This window comes from Triturus cristatus, chromosome 1_2 (assembly GCF_964204655.1).
Source record: "Triturus cristatus chromosome 1_2, aTriCri1.1, whole genome shotgun sequence".
NCBI lineage: Eukaryota > Metazoa > Chordata > Amphibia > Caudata > Salamandridae > Triturus > Triturus cristatus.
The window spans coordinates 448,677,748-448,696,123 of NC_140580.1; the positions used below are offsets into that span (position 1 = coordinate 448,677,748).

General features: G+C 46.6%; 1 long non-coding RNA gene across 1 annotated transcript in view; it reads left to right on the top strand.

The window, feature by feature from the left end:
- The window catches only part of LOC146867476 (uncharacterized), a 77,371-nt gene that overhangs the window by 44,210 nt on the left and 14,785 nt on the right, over window positions 1–18,376 (top strand). The gene's annotated exons all lie outside the window — the stretch shown is intronic.

Here is an 18,376-nt window from a genome sequence, read left to right on the forward strand (position 1 = left end):
CCCTTGGCTCTTTTGTTAATTTGTTGACTCGCCTACCCCTAGGAACCAGAGTTTAACCAGTGTACACCAAGCTCAGCAACACTGCAGCTTGGGATAAAGCAGTAAAAGTACTCTTTTTTTTTTTTTTCTTCTTTTTTTATAATTCTTTTTTTATTTTCCAATTGAACAATTAGCACAATACAGTTCTTACATAGTACATCTACGATAATAGATTGCATACAATAAGAAACGTGGTCGTCATCAACATAGCCACAACCCCCACCCCCACCCACTTTGATTTGTGTAGGTTTATATTCACCACCAGTGTCTTCTCATTTCGGTTATGCTGTTGCGTTTGGGACCAGGAAACAGTAGTGGATAGCCACCGAGTGTGTTCTCTAGGGCGGTTCTCTCTGAGACCCCCTTGCAGGAGTTCCCTGTGTTGTGCGTGTTATGGACTGTTGTGTGTCGTCTCCCATGTTCTGCCCAAAATGTCTTCTCCATGGGTCCCAGCACCTGTGAAATTTTTTTGGACACCCCCTGCTACGATACATGGCTTGCTCAGCCGTCATGTATAGGTCCATTCCCCTCGTCCACTCCTGAATGGTAGGTTTGTCAGCCACCCCCCCATCTCCTGGCTATATCCCTCTTGGCTACTGCCAGCCCTAGGGAGGCGAAAATTAACTGTGTTCTGGTGACATCTACCTCACTCGGTATCCCCAATATCACAAACCGTGGTTATATCGGTAACGTCACCCCCAGGACTTCAAGTAATTCAATTACCTGCACCCAGTATGTCTGCAGCTCGGGGCATGCCCAGACTGTGTGAAAGAAGTCGCTTTTAGCGGTGATGCAAGTGAGAGTGGTGATTCTGCCCTTCCCATTTTATGCAGACTGTCCCTGTCGTAATATGTTCGGTGTAATATCTTCAATTGAATGAGACGAAGCCTCACCTTTTATGGCAACTTTTCTGGGGTGCATTAATGCTGCTTCCCAGTCTATGTCCTCCATGAACCCCACCTCCTTCTCCCACCGTGTTCAGAGCCCTACCAGCCCATCCGGGATGTTGTTATTGATAGTTTTATAGGTAAAGGAGACCGCCTTATGTGTTAATCCTTCTTACAGGAGCCTGCCCTCTTAAGGTACGTATTCCGGAAGTTGTTTGCGTTGAATATTCTCCGTCTGCCATGCATGACGCAGTTGTGCGTATTTGAGGAATTGGGAGTTATTCAGGTCGTATTCCTGCTTGAGCTTTGCCCATGTTTTGAGCTCCCCTTTTTCAATGATGTCTCCTATTGTGGAGATCTCCAGGAAATCCCAGGTCTCAAACCCTTTGAACTTATGTAGCTCCTTGAACCAAGCCCCTTCCCAGAGCGGCATGTTCTTCATGATCCGACCCGTCCAGCCCATGGTCTTGGTCGCCCTCGCCCATGCTGTCAGAGTCACTTGTGTCGCAGACAGCAGGCGGGAACCACCCATCCCCCCATAGAGATAATATAGGTGTGTATGAAGTAGCATTTCTTCCCTCTCCAGGCGGTACGTAGGGTGGTCTCTATTTTTGTGTATCCATTCGTTTATGGGTATCAGGTGGGATACCCAGTAATAGGTCTCTATGTCTGGGAGTGCCACCCCCACCCATTGTATGGATTGTGTTGCAGTGTCTTGAGCGCTATTCTAGGGTTCCCCCCCGCCACAATAGTTTGAAGGGCGTATAGCAGTTGGGGCAGGGTAATCATTTTAAAAATGGCAGCCTGCACGAGCAGGGTGAGGAGGAGATCCCTCCACCTCTCCACGTCTGACTTAAAATTATTCAGGATTGTCCCTGGGTTTTCCTTCCTACATACATACCCCTGGATGTGGAGTAACGAATATTCCCAGATATTTGAAGCCCCCTTGCACTACTTGCAGTTTTCCAGGCTGGGGCCAGTCTATTTGGGCGTGAGTTGGGCAGTAGAGCATGGACTTATTCCACTAGATTTTGTAGCCCAAATTGCAGCCATAGTCAGATATCGTTTCGAACAGGGCTTGTATCGTCGTGGCGGGGTTGGTAATTGTCTTGCTTGCGCCTATCAGATAATACAGAATCATCCACACGGTAGCCCAAATCCACAAGGCGAAGCAGAAGACATAAGCACAGCACCTTTAGAAAAGGGTTTTATTTTACAAAATGCAAGGACTCTCTCTCTTTTAGAATAAGGCTTAGGGTTTTACTTTACACAATGCTCTCTAACAGAAAGGCTTTCCCTGATGCCAAATGTACAAGATTCAAATACACAAAGAGATATATATGTTTATATGCAAGCAATATTAGCACACTTGGTAAATTTAATGCATGAATAATACTGATGAATAAACAAGCAACAAATAATATGAAATAAGACTCAAGCAAATATACTAGGACGTCCTGCAAGAGATAAGAGATCAGATAAACACACACACCCCCCCCTTCCTTACTGGTGGTCGCCAGTTGGTAGTTATAGTTAGGACCACGTTTCCATAGGAAGAGCATACGTATATGATGTTAGGCGGGACACGGTGCTACGAAGCCGTCAGATACGAAATGCGCATCCTTTACGAGTTTAGCAATATGGCGGATAGGATTCGCGTGCTGATGGAGCTTGGTACACTACCGGTACGGAAGTCCCGTTTTCTCCCCAAAAAATAAATAAGATGTACATACTTTTTTTTTGAAGATATAAATAATTACATAATTTTTCAAATAAAAAAAAAGTATAATAGAGTTCCAAAATATTACAACAAAAAAAATAGAAAAAATATAGGTTTCATAAATATTAAAATATGAAATTAACATTTAAAAAACCTTCGAAATTCACTGAAAAAAACATAGGTTTTACAGACGTTATAGTTAGGAATTAGCATTTAAAAAACCTTGGAAATTCACTGAAAAATCCATAGGTTTCAGGGACGTTATAGTTAGTTGGACATTTGACTCATATAAAACCAGAGAAATTTGCACGTTCTAGTTAGTTGAGCTAACTATTACTCGCGCGCCCGCAATGCACTGGTGATGACGTCACATATTATATCACTCTTGACGTGGTCAGTGACATCACTGATGGCATCTCAAATAAAATCACTGATGATATCATCCACGTGATAATCTGATGCACATACTGATGCCCTAATATAAACTTTGATACACACACTCTAAAATACAGACTACTATTTTTGAAACCATACACACAACAGTGCCAGATACTACATACCACCCACTATTTCCTAGGTCTACACACGCATCCAGTCACTTATAAATGCAGTTACTCATCAATACAGTACTATAATATGCACTCATACACCTATACATAGTCACACTCCGCCACTCATCCATAGTTACTCACACACCTAGTCAGTCATGCAAAGAATCTATCACACACCCATTTACTCATGTATACAGTATACAGTTATACACACCAGCTCCGTTATTTATACACACACCACATCACTTATTTATGCAGATATTAAGACATACTTACTGTCTTATACAATCACTGATACAAGCAGACACTCATTTATACACCCACTCTTCAAATAACTTACGTATAGTCATTTATATACTCCAACACTCACATATACTGCCATAAAACATATGTAGGTACTCACACATATACCACTGAGACATTCATTCACTCACCAACACACCCATACACACTAACTCACCCATACAGCCCTTTCCAGATGCGCTTTTGAATCCATACAACCAGTGAATCACCTAGTCAGACATCTATGCACATAGTCACACACACCCCCACCCACCCACACAGACACTCAGGCACCCATACAGATACTCAGACAACAAATCAATAACCCATATAGACACTCACGTAGCTACTCACCAACTCATGCAGCCGCTTATACACCAACTGAGACACTAATACAGACTTTCACACAGTTTAGTCACTAACCCATGCATTCAGTAACACCTGTTCAATCACTCACTTAATAGAGTCAGTCACGCACCTACTTAATAATCCATTCAGGCACTTGTAAATCCACTCATTCTTCAATGCATCTTGGCATAGATACATATGTAAAATATTTAAACTTTACAGAAACACACATTCACTGGATGATGTCATCAGTGATGTCATTTGAGATGTCATCAGTGATGTCACTGACCATGTCATGAGTGATGTAATATGTGATGCAATATGTGACGTCATCACTAGTGCATTGCGGGCGCGTGAGTTATAGTTAGCTCAACTAACTATAACGTGATTGAGAGCCTCAGCAACCAGGGTCCCACACTCCGAGGTAGACGTGTCCGTCCCCACTCAGATTCCATACACCCGTTTTCTGAGTCAACAACCCTCAGTTATATGATCTCAAAGCACACTAGAAGGTTCGAGAAAGACCTCCCCCCGGGCCAGAGGAATCTTAACAGAACTGGCCAGGTTCCAAGCAAGCATTCCCATGGCAGGAAGAAGTTCTCACGTCCCCCCTTCTCCAAATCTCGCATGTTCCAGCCTTTATCTTGACGAAGCTTACAAAGCTTTCCGGGTACATAAACAATCTCTCACAAAAACAAAAAGACCTTGAACGTGAATAACCCAAACAACTTGCAAGCGCTGCTGTGCACGCAGAAAAGCTGAAGCAAGGCAAAGTCAGAAAAAAGGATGACATTAGGCCATGTCAAAGCCAATAGTAAGAACTTCATAATTGTCGTCAATGTACAACATAATGCACAATTGTGCACAACTGCTTATAGATTCACATACTTCATCTCTCAATGTACAACACCGAGCACATGTGTGCATTTCGAGACCAAAAACTATGTTCCACACCTCTCTCTCTCTCTCTCTCTCTCTCTCTCTCTCTCTCTCTCTGTCTCTCTCTCTCTCTCTCTCTCTCTCTCTCTCTCTCTCTCTCTCTCTCTCTCTCTCTCTCTCTCTCTCTCTCTCTCTTTTCTCTCTCTCTTTCTCTCTCTCTTTCTCTTTCTCTCTCTCTTTCCTCTCTCTCCTCTCTCTCTCTCTCTCTCTCTCTCTCTCTTTCTCTCTCTCTCTCTCTCTCTCTCTCTCTCTCTCTCTCTCTCTCTCTCTCTCTCTCTCTCTCTCTCTCTCTCTCTCCCTCTCTCTCTCTCTCTCTCTCTCTCTCTCTCTCTCTCTTTTTCTCTCTCTCTTTCTCTTTCTCTCTCTCTTTCTCTCTCTCTTTCTCTCTCTCTCTCTCTCTCTCTCTTTCTCTCTCTCTCTCTCTCTCTCTCTCTCTCTCTCTCTCTCTCTCTCTCTCTCTCTCTTTCTCTCTCTCTCTTTCTCTCTCTCTCTCTCTCTCTCTCTCTCTCTCTCTCTGTCTCTGTCTCTGTCTCTCTCTCTGTCTCTCTCTCTCTCTCTCTCTCTGTCTCTCTCTCTCTCTCTCTCTCTTTTCCCACACGCTCTGTTCTTGCCAAGGCTGTCCTACTCCGTGACAGCTCCCACTGAAGGACTGCAAGATTACAGGAAAGAAACCTGTAAGAGAAACAGGCATATGCAGGACCGTCATACATTCAGGCTAGGATAAAATAACACTCTAAAGTCAGTTAAAATAATTGTAGTAAAAGGTCATCACAGGGTGTCAGACCACAAGAGTGCCTCTAGCACTAAAGTAATGTACAGCAAAATGTCATCGGGATATAAGGACATTATTTACTCGCTGGTATCTGCAGGATTACTACAAAAACCTCAGATGGAGGGATATAGCTTGATTGTGCAGGCCAGAGACTCAAGGGTCAGTGCGAAGAGGAGCGGCGAGAGGGGACATCCCTGCCGCGTCCCCCACTCGATGGGGAAGATTGCTGACCACTTACAATTGACTCGCACCGTGGCCACTGGTTGGTTATAGAGTAGTGCCACCCAACTATGGAATTTCGGCCCAAACCTGAATTTATCCAGAGTGGCTTCAAGGAATTACCAGTTTACGATGTTGAACGCCTTTTCGGCGTCTAGTGATAACACCTGCGGGCTTGTCCGGTTTCTCACCTTCATGAGCCAGTTGTGGGTTCGTGGTCCTCATGGACCAGGGACGTGATGTCTCCTAGGAGACAGTTCGCCAAGATGGTGGCCAAGACTTTAACTTTAAAAAGCCACAATCCTATTTATCCCCATTGAAACAACAGTTGTAAAACCTGTAGTTAATAGTTATGCACAGTTCTTAGTCTTTAGGTAAACAGTAAAAAGAAATAATGGCAATAGTTCATTATGCGTATCATGTGCCTGTTGTTTTCCCTCTTTTCCCCTTTTGCATATTCTAGTTTGTGTCAATTAAAAAAGTGAAAGAAGGTAGCCATTAAATTGCTAATGTGATTGTTATACTTCAGCTTGTGCATGTTTTAGCCTCCTGAGGACATTTTCGCCTTCCAAACCACTCAAACATTGTGGGTGCAACAGAGGGTGCAAAGATTGTGTGATGTTGCTCTTCCGGGAATGAAACCTGCCTGATCTGGTAATACCAGCTTGTCCATCAGCAGGCTGAGCCTGTTTGCCAGTACTATGGCGAGAATTTTCATGTCATTATAGATCAAGGAAAGAGGACGGTAGGAATCTCATGAATCAGCGGGCTTGCCAGGTTTCAACAGCGAGGTAATAAGGGCCTCTCTGAGCGATTCTGGGAGGAGTCCGCGTTGCTGCGCCTCTTCATAAACCTCTTTCAGTACGGGGGTCAGCAGATCAGCATATGTTTTGTAGAAATAATTCGGAAGGCCGTCAGGCCCTGGGGCTTTCCCTGACCTCATCTACATAATTGCTGTCCTTATCTCATCAACTCCAAGGGGTGCCGCCAAAAATTCCCTTTGATCATTCCCAAGCCAGTCAAGAGTAATGTCTCTCAGGAATGAAGAGAAATCGGGGGGGTTGCGCCCTAAGAGTGCTGTATAGGTCGGAATAGAATGATACAAATACCCCAAGAATATTCTGGTTATGCCTGTGACGTATGCCCTCGCCATTATGGACCTCTTATATGTGGGTAGAAATCCGGGGTGTAGGGATCTCCATTGCCATAGCCTTTCCTGGCCTCCCCCCCTCCCCATACTTGCGGGCAGTGTGGTATTTACCCCTGAAGCGCAATTTCCTCTCAGTGGTATCTCTTTAGTCAGTCAGCCTATCCCTGAGCAAAGCCTGTACTGTCCCAGTTGTATCGTGCCCCATGCTGTCCTCTAATTGCTTCAATTCACCGTCACGTTTACGCAGATAATTACGTATGTCACGCAATACCCCGAAGCTCTTCGCAATACAGAAGCCTCGTATCGTAACCTTAAAAGCTTCCCAGACAACACCCACCTGTATAACCAAACTAATATTTCTTTGAAAGAACTCAGTAATTTCCACACCGAGTTCTGCCCGGAAAACAGAGTCCAGTTGTGCATCTGGCATGAGCCTCCAGCTTCTAGAAGAAGAGAGTGAATCTGGAGGAGCTAGCGTCAGCTGCACCGGTGCATGATCTGAATACGTATTGGCAAGATGTTCCACGCTGGTTATCCACGTACCCACCCCACGGCAGACAACCCAATAGTCCAAGCGTGCCCAGGTTGCATGCATTGTTGTGTGGTGTGTCCCTTCCAATGTTTCGGGGTGCACATGCCTCCATGCATCGAGGACGCCATGATCTGCGATTGTCTGTCAGTATGCCTCGTGCTTTTGTGTAGTGGTGCAGAAGGGGGTTAGATCAGTCCTGAGAGGGGTGAAATGCAATGTTAAAGTCTCCGCCCCAAATAATGTACGTGGAGCCAACAGCGAGAATTCGCCACCAGAGTGTAGTAAAGAAGTCAGGGTCGTCTACATTAGGACCATAACAACAGACGAGTGTAACCGAATGTGACCCTAGTTTGCCCCAGATCATACAGCTCCGTCCTTGTGAGTCATGGTCTACCCCCCCCCCCGAGTATGAACGGGACACTCTTCCTAAAAAGGATCGCCGTACCTCTCGAGTATGTAGAATAAAAGGAGAAGACCCTATCCTTCACCCATCTACTAGCAAAGGCAGGGGGCGACGCGGATCAAAGTGTGTCTCCTGCAGCATAGCTATATGGATTTGGTGTCTGTCAAAGTACGCAAAGATCTGGCGACGTTTGCAAGGATCTCCTAGGCCTCTAACATTCCAAGTGAGCAGGTGTATGTTTTGCACCTCAATAGATGGGGCCATGTATGTGTGGTCGAGATTACGTCTGATGGATATGAGTTATGTTGCTATGCATGCAGCTGTTGTCAAGTATCCACATGACTTCCTGCTGAGTAGGTGCGAACAATGAAGGAATAAACAACAAACCCCTACCCAGCCCCACCCACAACAGCACCCCAAACGTGCCGGTATTTTATAGCCCACCCAATTCCCTTCTCATACAACCCATTATAGTCCAAATCAAATACGTAAAATGTTAGGGGGAACACGCAAGGGGGGTCACTAGAGGCACATGATATGCACCCTTCTCCAGTGAATGGCAGGAACTGTTCTCACGAGGGAGGAGAGCATGGAGAAGGGGGGGTCCTTGGCATTGTTCATATTACAGTCATAATGTATGCCTAACCACAATGGTACACTTATGTCTCTTATTGTACTTATCTGACTCCCGTACAGCGACTGCCACAAATCTGAAAAAACAATGGTACTGCCTGGTTCACGGGCCATGCACACGTAGCCGCTAATTGTGAAGATCAGAGTTCAAAGGCAGTCCAACACCTGTCCTGGAAGCAATTATGGATGTCGACGTATAACAACATTGGGAAGCTAGGTGCTGCTGATGCGTCACTCCGCCGCTGGAGATGCAGATCTCGAGGGGCGAGCTCCGTCATTCCGTTGTGGGGGTGATTTTTGATGTTCTTGAGGAAGTCCTCCACTTGTTGTGCATTCAGAAAGAAGTGTTGTTTACCTTGATGTGTGAGGCGCAGGCGGGCAGGGTACATGAGAGCGAAGTCAATCTGTGCCTTGCGAAGTTTCTGTTTGGCGGGAAGGAACTTCCGGCAGGCCTCCTGAACTGCTGCCGTGAAGTCTGGATAAATGGTGAATGCTACGCCCTCATACTGTAAATCCTTGTACTCTCTGGCTAGTTTCAAGGCACTGTCTCGATCACGAAAATTAAGCAGACGAGCTATAATTGGACGGGGGTTGCCTCCTGGAGGGAGACGAGGGCCCAGAGAACGGTGCGCACGCTCCACTATCAAATGCGGCGAGAAGGCATCGACGCCAAATGTGCTCATCAGGAGACGCTCGACAAAATCCTCCATGCGACCCGTGTTGGTACTCTCCGGAATCCCTACAACCCATATGTTGTTGCGCCTGCTGCGCGCTTCCAAATCTTCATTTTTGGCAGCAATGACCTTAAGAAGTTTGTCCATTTGTCCCCGGAGGGGACTCTCGCAGCGAAGCATTGGAGGTAGTCCTATCATCATTTTATGAGCGTAAGAGATATCCCCAAGACTTATGGAGGAGTGTTCATGGGCCGGGGTCTCCACTACGCCTAGCGGGGGTCAGCGCAGCGCTCGTCGACAGCAGCCGATGCAGGTTAGATGCCACACAGTCCCAGAGGTCCAGCCGGGGCAGGTGCCTTCCCTCCAGTGGCACCACGAGCGCATGGATCAAGCGCAGCCAGGCAGGCAGAGGAAGGTGTTCTGTCATGCAGCAAGTCACAGCGGAAGTGTTTACCGTCCCAGACTCTGGGGGTGGGGGGGTAGACAACCCTGGCCTCTGTGCGAAGGTGACTGTTGAGGACGAAGGCAGGGGAGTGTGCGCAACCGGGCGGGAGGGCACCCCGCATTTTTTTTTAAATTATGCCAGTAGCCCCTCACGGCAGTAATCTGGATCGTTGCCGCTGGTGTGATGGAGTATCCCGGATATTGGCAGTATGTGTTGGCGATCCAGAAGGGAGGTCAGATCCGCTAATCTTCTGATTGGAGCCGCATCCGAGGCCTACGCCGCACATGTGAGCCCTGTACCTCGCCTGCGATCTCCAGCCCTCAGCCCCTGCAGCAGGACACACAGCGGCGCTCCGGCCAGGGACACAAACAGACGCCCAGCAGCCCAGGGACGTACAATACGGCTGAAAGTCGCTTTGCAGCCAGGGAAGATGTTCGGAAGTAGGTGACAGGCGATTTCAGCAGGTAAAAGTGGGCTATGAGCAGGATTATTGCAGGATAGTGCTGCCAAGCGACAAGAGCCTCACAGGTGTGCAGCCATCTTGATCGTGCACCACCTGACGCCCCCCCCCCCCCCCCGACAGTCCTAAACCTTCCTTTTTAATATCTTTGTCACCCCTGAGGTAATTCGTATTGCCCTATAAGGCATTGTGCATGGTATTTGAAAGTACCACATGTAGAAATTAATGTTTTACATGTTCTGGCAGTGAAAAACTCCCCAAACTATTTTTCACTGTGGCTGTCTCTCCCATAGGATATCACTGGTTTACATTATTATCTCAATGAGTACTAAATTCAGTATGGGCACAGCTAGAAAATAAGTAAATGATTCATTTTAATAGCAATTCTAATTTAATTATAAGGTCGTAATTTACATTTTTATTTTAGAAAGTACAGTTAGAATGTTCTCTTGTTCCTGCATGAAAACAAAAAGCTTTCCGTTCCAAACTCAATTAGCTGGTTCTATTTATTGTCGTTTTGGTGTAATTTTAATTATTAAAATATTATCTACTGTTCAAAATTGGTTTGGAATTTTGTCTTGTGTGGTGTGCACCGTTTATTTAGTGACTGTTGCGATTCACCCGGACAAGGATTTTAAGTATTGTTTGAGGTGGGTTCTCACACCACCCCATCAACTAAAACTCTGAATTCTTATAATACATATCACCCAAGTCAGTTTAAATGTGACTTACTGTAAGCATTTGGCATGGAGCTGTAAAATGTGTCCATCAACATCAGAAAGATGTTCCTCCAGGACTAGAGGAGCATTTCCATTTTTGAAAATAGGAGACCAGACCTTTTGATTGGCTCTGGCAGCCTGCTATGGTCCCAGAAGTGTATGGGTATTTGCTCCCTCAGCCCATATGAATGAATGAATGAATACGGACTTGTATAGCGCATGGCTACCCGAAGGCATCCCAGCGCTTACTATGACATCTTATCACTCACCACTACTTACGGGAAGAGAAAAGTCTTCAACTGCCTCCTAAATGCGAGATAATCCTGCTCAAAGACGGATATAGTGCGGGAGCTGGTTCCAGAACTTTGCCGCATTGTAGGGGAACCGACGCCCTCCCGTCCGTGACCTTTTAATCAGAGGAACTACAAGAAGTCGTTTGTTACTGGATCTAAGAGTTCTATTAGTCAAGTATAATTGCACCATAGGCTGAATTATAGAAGGACCAGTACCCCCAAGCGACTTATGAATAATACACATAGCCTTAAACCTAATTCTCTCCAGAACTGAAAGCCAATGCAGCTGTCTAATAGCCAACTTAGCCGAGCTGCGCTTCGGGACGTTCATTAAAAGGCGAGCTGCACAATTCTGAACCGTCTGAAGAATCTTTGTGTTTCCTAGTGACGCGTCCAAATAAACTGCATTCGCATAGTCCAGCCGTGAAAGAACAAGAGCTTGCACCAGCACACACCTAGCTTCAAACGGAAGAAGGGGAAGAATCTTCCTCATCATCCTAAGAAGGCTATAACAACTAGCCGCCACTTTGCGTGCCTGTACTGTAAAATTGAGATTACAGTCGAACCATACACCCAGACTCTTAATCTGCGTCTTGGGAGCAGGAGAAGGGCCAAGACAGCTGGGCCACATAAGATCTAAATTTGTGGGGGACGCATGGCCCAAGATCATAATTTCTGTCTTGGCACCATTCAGTTTGAGAAAGGACAACTTCATCCACTCAAAAACCTTCTCAAGACAGGCGGTCAAAGTTGGTTTCACTCTATCTTGTTGACTGAGAGAGACCACCAACTGGGTGTCATCAGCGTACATGACAGTGTGGATCCCTCAGGGGGCCACCACCTCTGCGAGGGGCCTCATATAGATATTAAACATGGTAGGGCTAAGAGAGGACCCCTGGGGGACTCCACTGTGCAAAGGAGTCTGATTAGAGAGAGCCTCCTCTTCAAAAACCGCAAATGATCTATCAGCCAAAAGGGACTGCAGCCATTTAAGGGCAGTCCCTGCTACTCCTATCTCCCTGAATCTTTGGACCATAATTTGATGATTGACCGTATCAAAGGCTGCGCTGAGATCTAATAAAATGATCGCAGCGCAGCCTCCATTGTCCAAGATCTTTCTTGACTCTTCGACCACCGCAAGCAGGGCGGTCTCCGTGCCCTGATGACGCCTGAAGCCTGTCTGGGTAAAGTGGAGGCGATTATTTTCCTCAAGCAAACCTGCCAGTATAGAATTGGCATGTTTTTCGGCTAATTTACCGATCCCCGGCAGCAAGGAAATCGGGCGGTAGTTGGCCCAATCTTCAGGGTCTAAATTTGGTTTTTTGAGAAGGGATTTAACTCTAGCCTGTTTCCAAAGCAGCGGCACCTGTCCAGTTATAAGGGAGGAATTTACTACATGCAAAATAACAGGCGAAACCGTCTCCAAAGCCAAGTTAAGGATGGACGGCGGAGTGGGATCGTCCGGAGACCCTGATTTGAGCTCCCGCAGAAGCTTCTGCAGTGCCGAAAGAGTCAGCGGAGCAAATTCCTCCAGCATAACCTGATAAATAGGCGATGGAGTACTGGTATCCACAGTAGTTTGCCGAAACGTAGAGTAGATGTTATAAATTTTTGCTGAGAAGAAATCTGCTATTTCCTCACAACGCTTTTGAGCATCCCTAGAGTCAATAAGAGGACTGGGAAGGGAAAGGAGGGACTTCATAATTTTAAAAATTTCCCTGGGGGAGTTGGATGCAGAGGCAATTTTTCCATGATAGTAGGTGGCTTGAACACTTTTTATTTTGTTCTTATACAGTTTAAGTGATTCTTTATACTTGCTCTTCCCAGTCTCTGAAAAATCCTTCCTCCATTTCCTTTCCAAACGTTTACAGGATTGCTTAAGCTGTCTAAGTTCCTGGGAATACCACGCTTTTTATTGGGGCCAATTCGATGGCATAATTCTTTCTTAGGAAGGACAGAGTCCAAAGAGGACTCTAACCAGTTGTTAAGATTTGCATTAGCAACCGTAGGATTTGAGTGAGGAAGAGGAGTAGAATTTTTAAGATTGGTTACCCAGTTTTCAACAGACAGTTTTGACCATATGCGGCCAAACTTCTTAGCCGTAACACACGGTTGTATCAAATCTTGAGGGGTCCAAATAAATGATAATAAAAAATGATCAGACCATGGTACCAAAATGGCCTCAACAAAAACAATATTGGTAAGATTAGTAAATAAAGGATCAAGTAGATGGCCTAATTTATGGGTAGGTCCACACACAATTTGTTTAAATTGAAATGTTCCCAACCCTTCAATAAGGTCTTGAGAGAAAGATGAGTCAGGTTCATTAAAATGCATATTCAAATCACCCAAAATCGAAAAATTGGATGAAAGACTCGCCCCATTGATAGCTATATCCAGGAGATTATTTAAAAAATTAGCACATGCTCCTGGGGGGCGATATATGAGAATCCCAGAGAAAGTGCAGGTAGGTGAAAGACTTGTATCAAAAGAGAGGCTCTCAGTCAGCTAAGGAACTCATAGTAGATCTACAACTATAAATGTTTTTATATATGATAGCAATCCCCCCACCACGGCCATTGACCCGATCTTGCCTAAGGATAACATAATTAGCGGGAAGAGCCTGAACCACATCGGCATCAGACTCCCTACTGGTCCACGTCTCCGTCATCTGGGCTCCTCTCTTCTAGAAGTAAATAAATTTCACTAGAGTGTTTAGAGAGGGATCGACAATTGAGAAGTAGCAAAGATAAAGATTTACCCTTACCCTCATCCGTTCCCCCAAGGGGAATTGTGTGCAAAGAGCTACAATTAAAATCACAGAAAGGGCAAGAGGTAGTTCCCTCTTCTAACAGCAAAGTATGCGCACACTTATTCCTCATATCGATTTGAAATCTAAACAACTGCTCCCTATTATAGCGATAATCATTAACAACAGAATGACCAGGGGTTCTAGCCCCTAGTCCCGTCCTGGCGCGGACGGGTGCAGACGGGCTTGCCTTATGCACGCCCGCGGCGCGCGTCCGCTGCGCGGCCACGTCATCAGCTGGCTATAAGAATGAGGAAGCGGAAGTGCGTGTCCCCGTCAGCGTCCGAAAAAGCTGGACCGCTGACCTCAAGGAGAGGGAAAAAAAGAATTCCCACGTAAAACACCCAGCACCCGATTCACAGTCCCCCACCAAACAAATCAATTCGATTCGTAAAGGTTCTGTGGCTTTTTAAACATTTAAATAAACAGTTTTTAGCAGCAAGAATATTATCAGCATTAAAATTAGTAAGCAATTTACGCAGCCTCTCGCTTCTGACCGAAATCAGAGCGAGTGCAAGTGTTGTGGGGTTCATGTTCTTCAAAAAGACATCAAAAAGCCTTACACACACCCATGTCAACGAGGAAGACAGCCAGGGGCTGTGTTACACCTTGTGCCTTGCAGGGGGCTTGTGGGCCTGCTTTTTGTGCTGCGGGGGCACTATGGTATTACAGAAGGAGCGACAGATGCTTATGCATCCCCTTCTGTAATACTGATAGTGCTGGCACACATGTAGTTTCTGCTCTATCTTTAGAGGGCATTTCCTCATGTGTTTTTCACTGTACCCGCCTTCAGTGAAATCTCTGACCCCTCTTTAAAGTTCAGAGAAACACATAGCAGTTTTGAAGCTCTGCATTCCATTGAATGCGCTGCTTCTAGGGCACGACAAATTTGCATCTGACTTAAAGGCTGCTCATTCATCATTAAAGGGCACATTGTCCCTGTTTGCACCGGCGCACCTGTTTAAAGGTGCACTATGATGTAAATAATGACAGTGAGCACTATCTATAATACGGGTCTGGAGTGAAACCTCTGATTGATTGCCATTGTCCCTCCTCTGTGAAGTTCTGTGGAATCACCTTAAAGCTTGACCTAGCCAACTGCAAGAGAGGCTTTATAGCATCTGCCAGGAAGAGTGACCTGAACACCAGACTGCCCTGGAGCCATGAAGTCACCCTAGCCCTAGCTATCCAGGAAAAGCAAGAAGTAAATGCTGATCGAAGGGTTGCTCCGTTGTCTTTAGGAGTTGAAAAATGTAAGCCTATGTCATCCACAAGCAATTTTGGACCCATAAGTTGCCCCTATTTACCTTTTCTAAACATGAAAGGGACCATGAGACAATTTGACTTTATATCCCAGACGCGGGTTCCAGTTTCAGGTTTTTCTGAATCCTCAACACTTTCAGTTATTATTCTAACCGTTAGGGTTCACGAGAAATTGCTGTTAGAACCTCTGACACTGGGTGCACCTGAAATTTATTATTTTGCTGTTTATTAGGTGCAAAATATACCTCGGAAAGAAATGAAAAGAAATCAGTGGCTACCACTATTACCATGACCCACTGCCTATGCCTGCAGTCTCTATGGGTGCCCTGTCACCAGAAAAAACAACTGCAACCAGTTGGTTTCAAGACAGAGGCACCTAAAAGAACCGCGCAGGCCCTTGGGCCATTTTGTCCTTTAACAGTGCCTAGAGCAAAGCCTTGCTGGGGCAAAGAGATAACAATAAAACCTGGGACAAGGGTACAGAAAGGTGATCAACATCTGGGGAAGCACACCAAGCCAGACAATTGTCCCAACAGTAGGCATATACTGTTTTGGTTGAGGAATCCTTGCTGCCAAAATTACATCACAGACTTCAGGAGGAAGGTCAAAATCTGTCAACTGCTGCTGCTCAATCTCCAAGCATGAAGGTGGAGCGTGCACAGGTTCGGGTGCAGGACCCTACCCTGCTGCTGCAACAGTAGATCCTCCCAAAGAGGCTGCTTGATCAAAGGACCAAAGCTTATGCTCAGGAGTGCCCAATACAGTGCCACAGAAGTGGTATAAATGGAAAGATGTATAGGAGGCCTGAGCTCCACTTGAGACAAAAAGCGTCTCAGTGGGAATCGCCTTAGAAACTTCAGCACGCAGACATGCTGACATTGCACATTCTCGGCAGTGGCGAATAGATCTAACAACGGTTCTCCCCAATCCATGAAGAGACCTTACACCACTTCTGGATGAAGGTGCCATTTGTGATCCACTAGGCATTGACGGCTGAGTTTGTCTGCTCTGGCGTTCAGGGAGCCCGCCAGATGTTAAACCACTAGGGAAGTGCCCTGATGTTCCAGCTATGTCCAGAGACGAAAGGCTTCTTGACATAGGGTCTACAACCTCACCCCACCCTATTTGTTGCAATGTTGGTCTTGTCCCTGAACACCTGAATGAGCCTTCACTTGGTAGAATGAAGAAAGGCTTTCTGATGGATACATCTGCCAGTGGATTCCTCACCTTGTGAATATCCCCTGCGCCAGCAACATTCGGAAACTTTTGTAGCAGTCCACGCCGATGAGGTCAAAGACGACGTCACAGAGACACGCCTCCGCTCGCGACTCCGCTGACGTCACCGGCTCCATAAGAAGACCTCGTCGGCGTGATGACGTCAGTTCCCTTTTTTCCGTGCCGTCGACGCCAACGGATTTCGGGAACCTCTTATCTGTAGCTTCACTGTTACTTTGTATTTCTACTGGATTTCTCTGTTCCTTTTTTCGAAAAAATGTCGACAAAGAAATCGGGCTTCAAGCCATGTCGTGAATGTGGGAAACATATGTCGGTCACGGATCCACATGACGACTGTGTATGGTGTTTATCATCTGATCATGATATGGATGGTTGCTCTTGCTGTCGCAAGATGAGCTCCAAGGCTCTCAAGGAAAGGGAGGCGAAACTCTTCATCGCAAGGATGAAAAAGGAGAAGAGAGGAAGAAGGAAGTCGAGAACGAGGTCGCGATCGAGATCGGCGTCGAAGTCGACTTCAGGGCATGCTTCAAGATCCAAGAAGCACAAAAAGAAGAGGAGACATTCTTCTCTGACAAGAGTTCGGCTCCGAAGTCGAAGTTGCCTGCTCGACGCCGTAAGGACACTGTGTCTCCATCACCCGTTCCAGATTTGCCTGCTGGTCCTTCTTCTCCAGTGGCTTCACCGGCTCAGGCTACATCCCCGGCTCCGGTTCCATCTCCGACGCCAGTTCCATCTCCGGCCCCGGGTTCGTCTCCAGCTCCGTCTCCGGTGGAGGAGCTTCAAGCACCGGGTGAGCCTGTGACGCCTCTAATTCCACCGTCTGCGCTGGTTGGCCCGAGTCCGGTGATGCCTGATCAGTACCCTGCGTTCCCTGGACCAGGTCAGGACCCCTCGCATTATTTAAATGCTATGTACGGGGTATTTTCGAAAGCCATGTACTCCACTGGTGCACCTTCGGGTCCGATGGGTCCAATGGCCTTCAATGATGGGGGTGCCTCAAGTATATCCACAGGCCCCTTTCATGCCATTTTTTCATCTGCATGCCATTTTTTCGCCGGTAGATGCCGTCTTGGCATCTACCGGCGCCGAGGACATCGACGCCGCTCCCTTCTTCACCGGCGCCGGCTCGACCTCGTTCGATGCCGGCTGCTCCTGTGGATCCACGTTCGACACCGGCGCCGTCGGATTCTAACACGGCGCCGCCGACGCCGTTGGTGCGAATTCGTTCCAGGAGGGAAGCTCAAAGGGTGCTTGATGAGCGAAGGTACCTTTTGGAAGAAGCAGAAGAAGGTGAGCTGGTGGAGTCTGACAAAGTTTTTGAGGAGCTTATAGAGGCTAGTGGATTGGATTTGTCTCCAGAGTGGGAAATTACTCCACCTTCCGATGAACCCTCGAAGGATGTGGCTCCATATCATGCAGTCATCAGGAAGGCTACAGAACTGTTAGATCTTCAGTTGCCTACTACTGAATTCAAATCAAATATTCTGACTGAAGTATTGCATTCTCCTACTACAGTTTCAGAGCCGTTGTTGCCTTTTAATGACGCCATTATTGACCCTGTGTTGGAGGTGTGGCGTAAGCCTTCTTCTGCTCCCGCAGTCTCTAAGACGGTTGCTAGGAGGTATAGGGCAGCTCCAGGGGACCCTGAGTTCTTGACATCGCATCCGTCGCCTGAGAGCCTGGTGGTTCAGGCTGCTTGTTCAGGAAAATCCAAGGGTGCTTTTCCTCAGGTTCCGGGGGACAGAGAGGCTAAAAAGCTGGACCAGTCGGCCAAAAAGGTCTTTTCATCGGCCAGCATGGCACTAAAATCAACAAATGCCACTTGCCCTTTGGGACGCTATATTCATGCGCTCATGGACTCTGCGAAGAAACTGGCACCAAAACTATCTGAGGAGGATAGGGTTGGTTTTAATGAGATCTTGACTGATGCCCAGGCAGCAGCACGCCAGGTGATACAAAGTGGGCTGGACACAGCGGATTCAGTGGCAAGGGTCATGGGGTC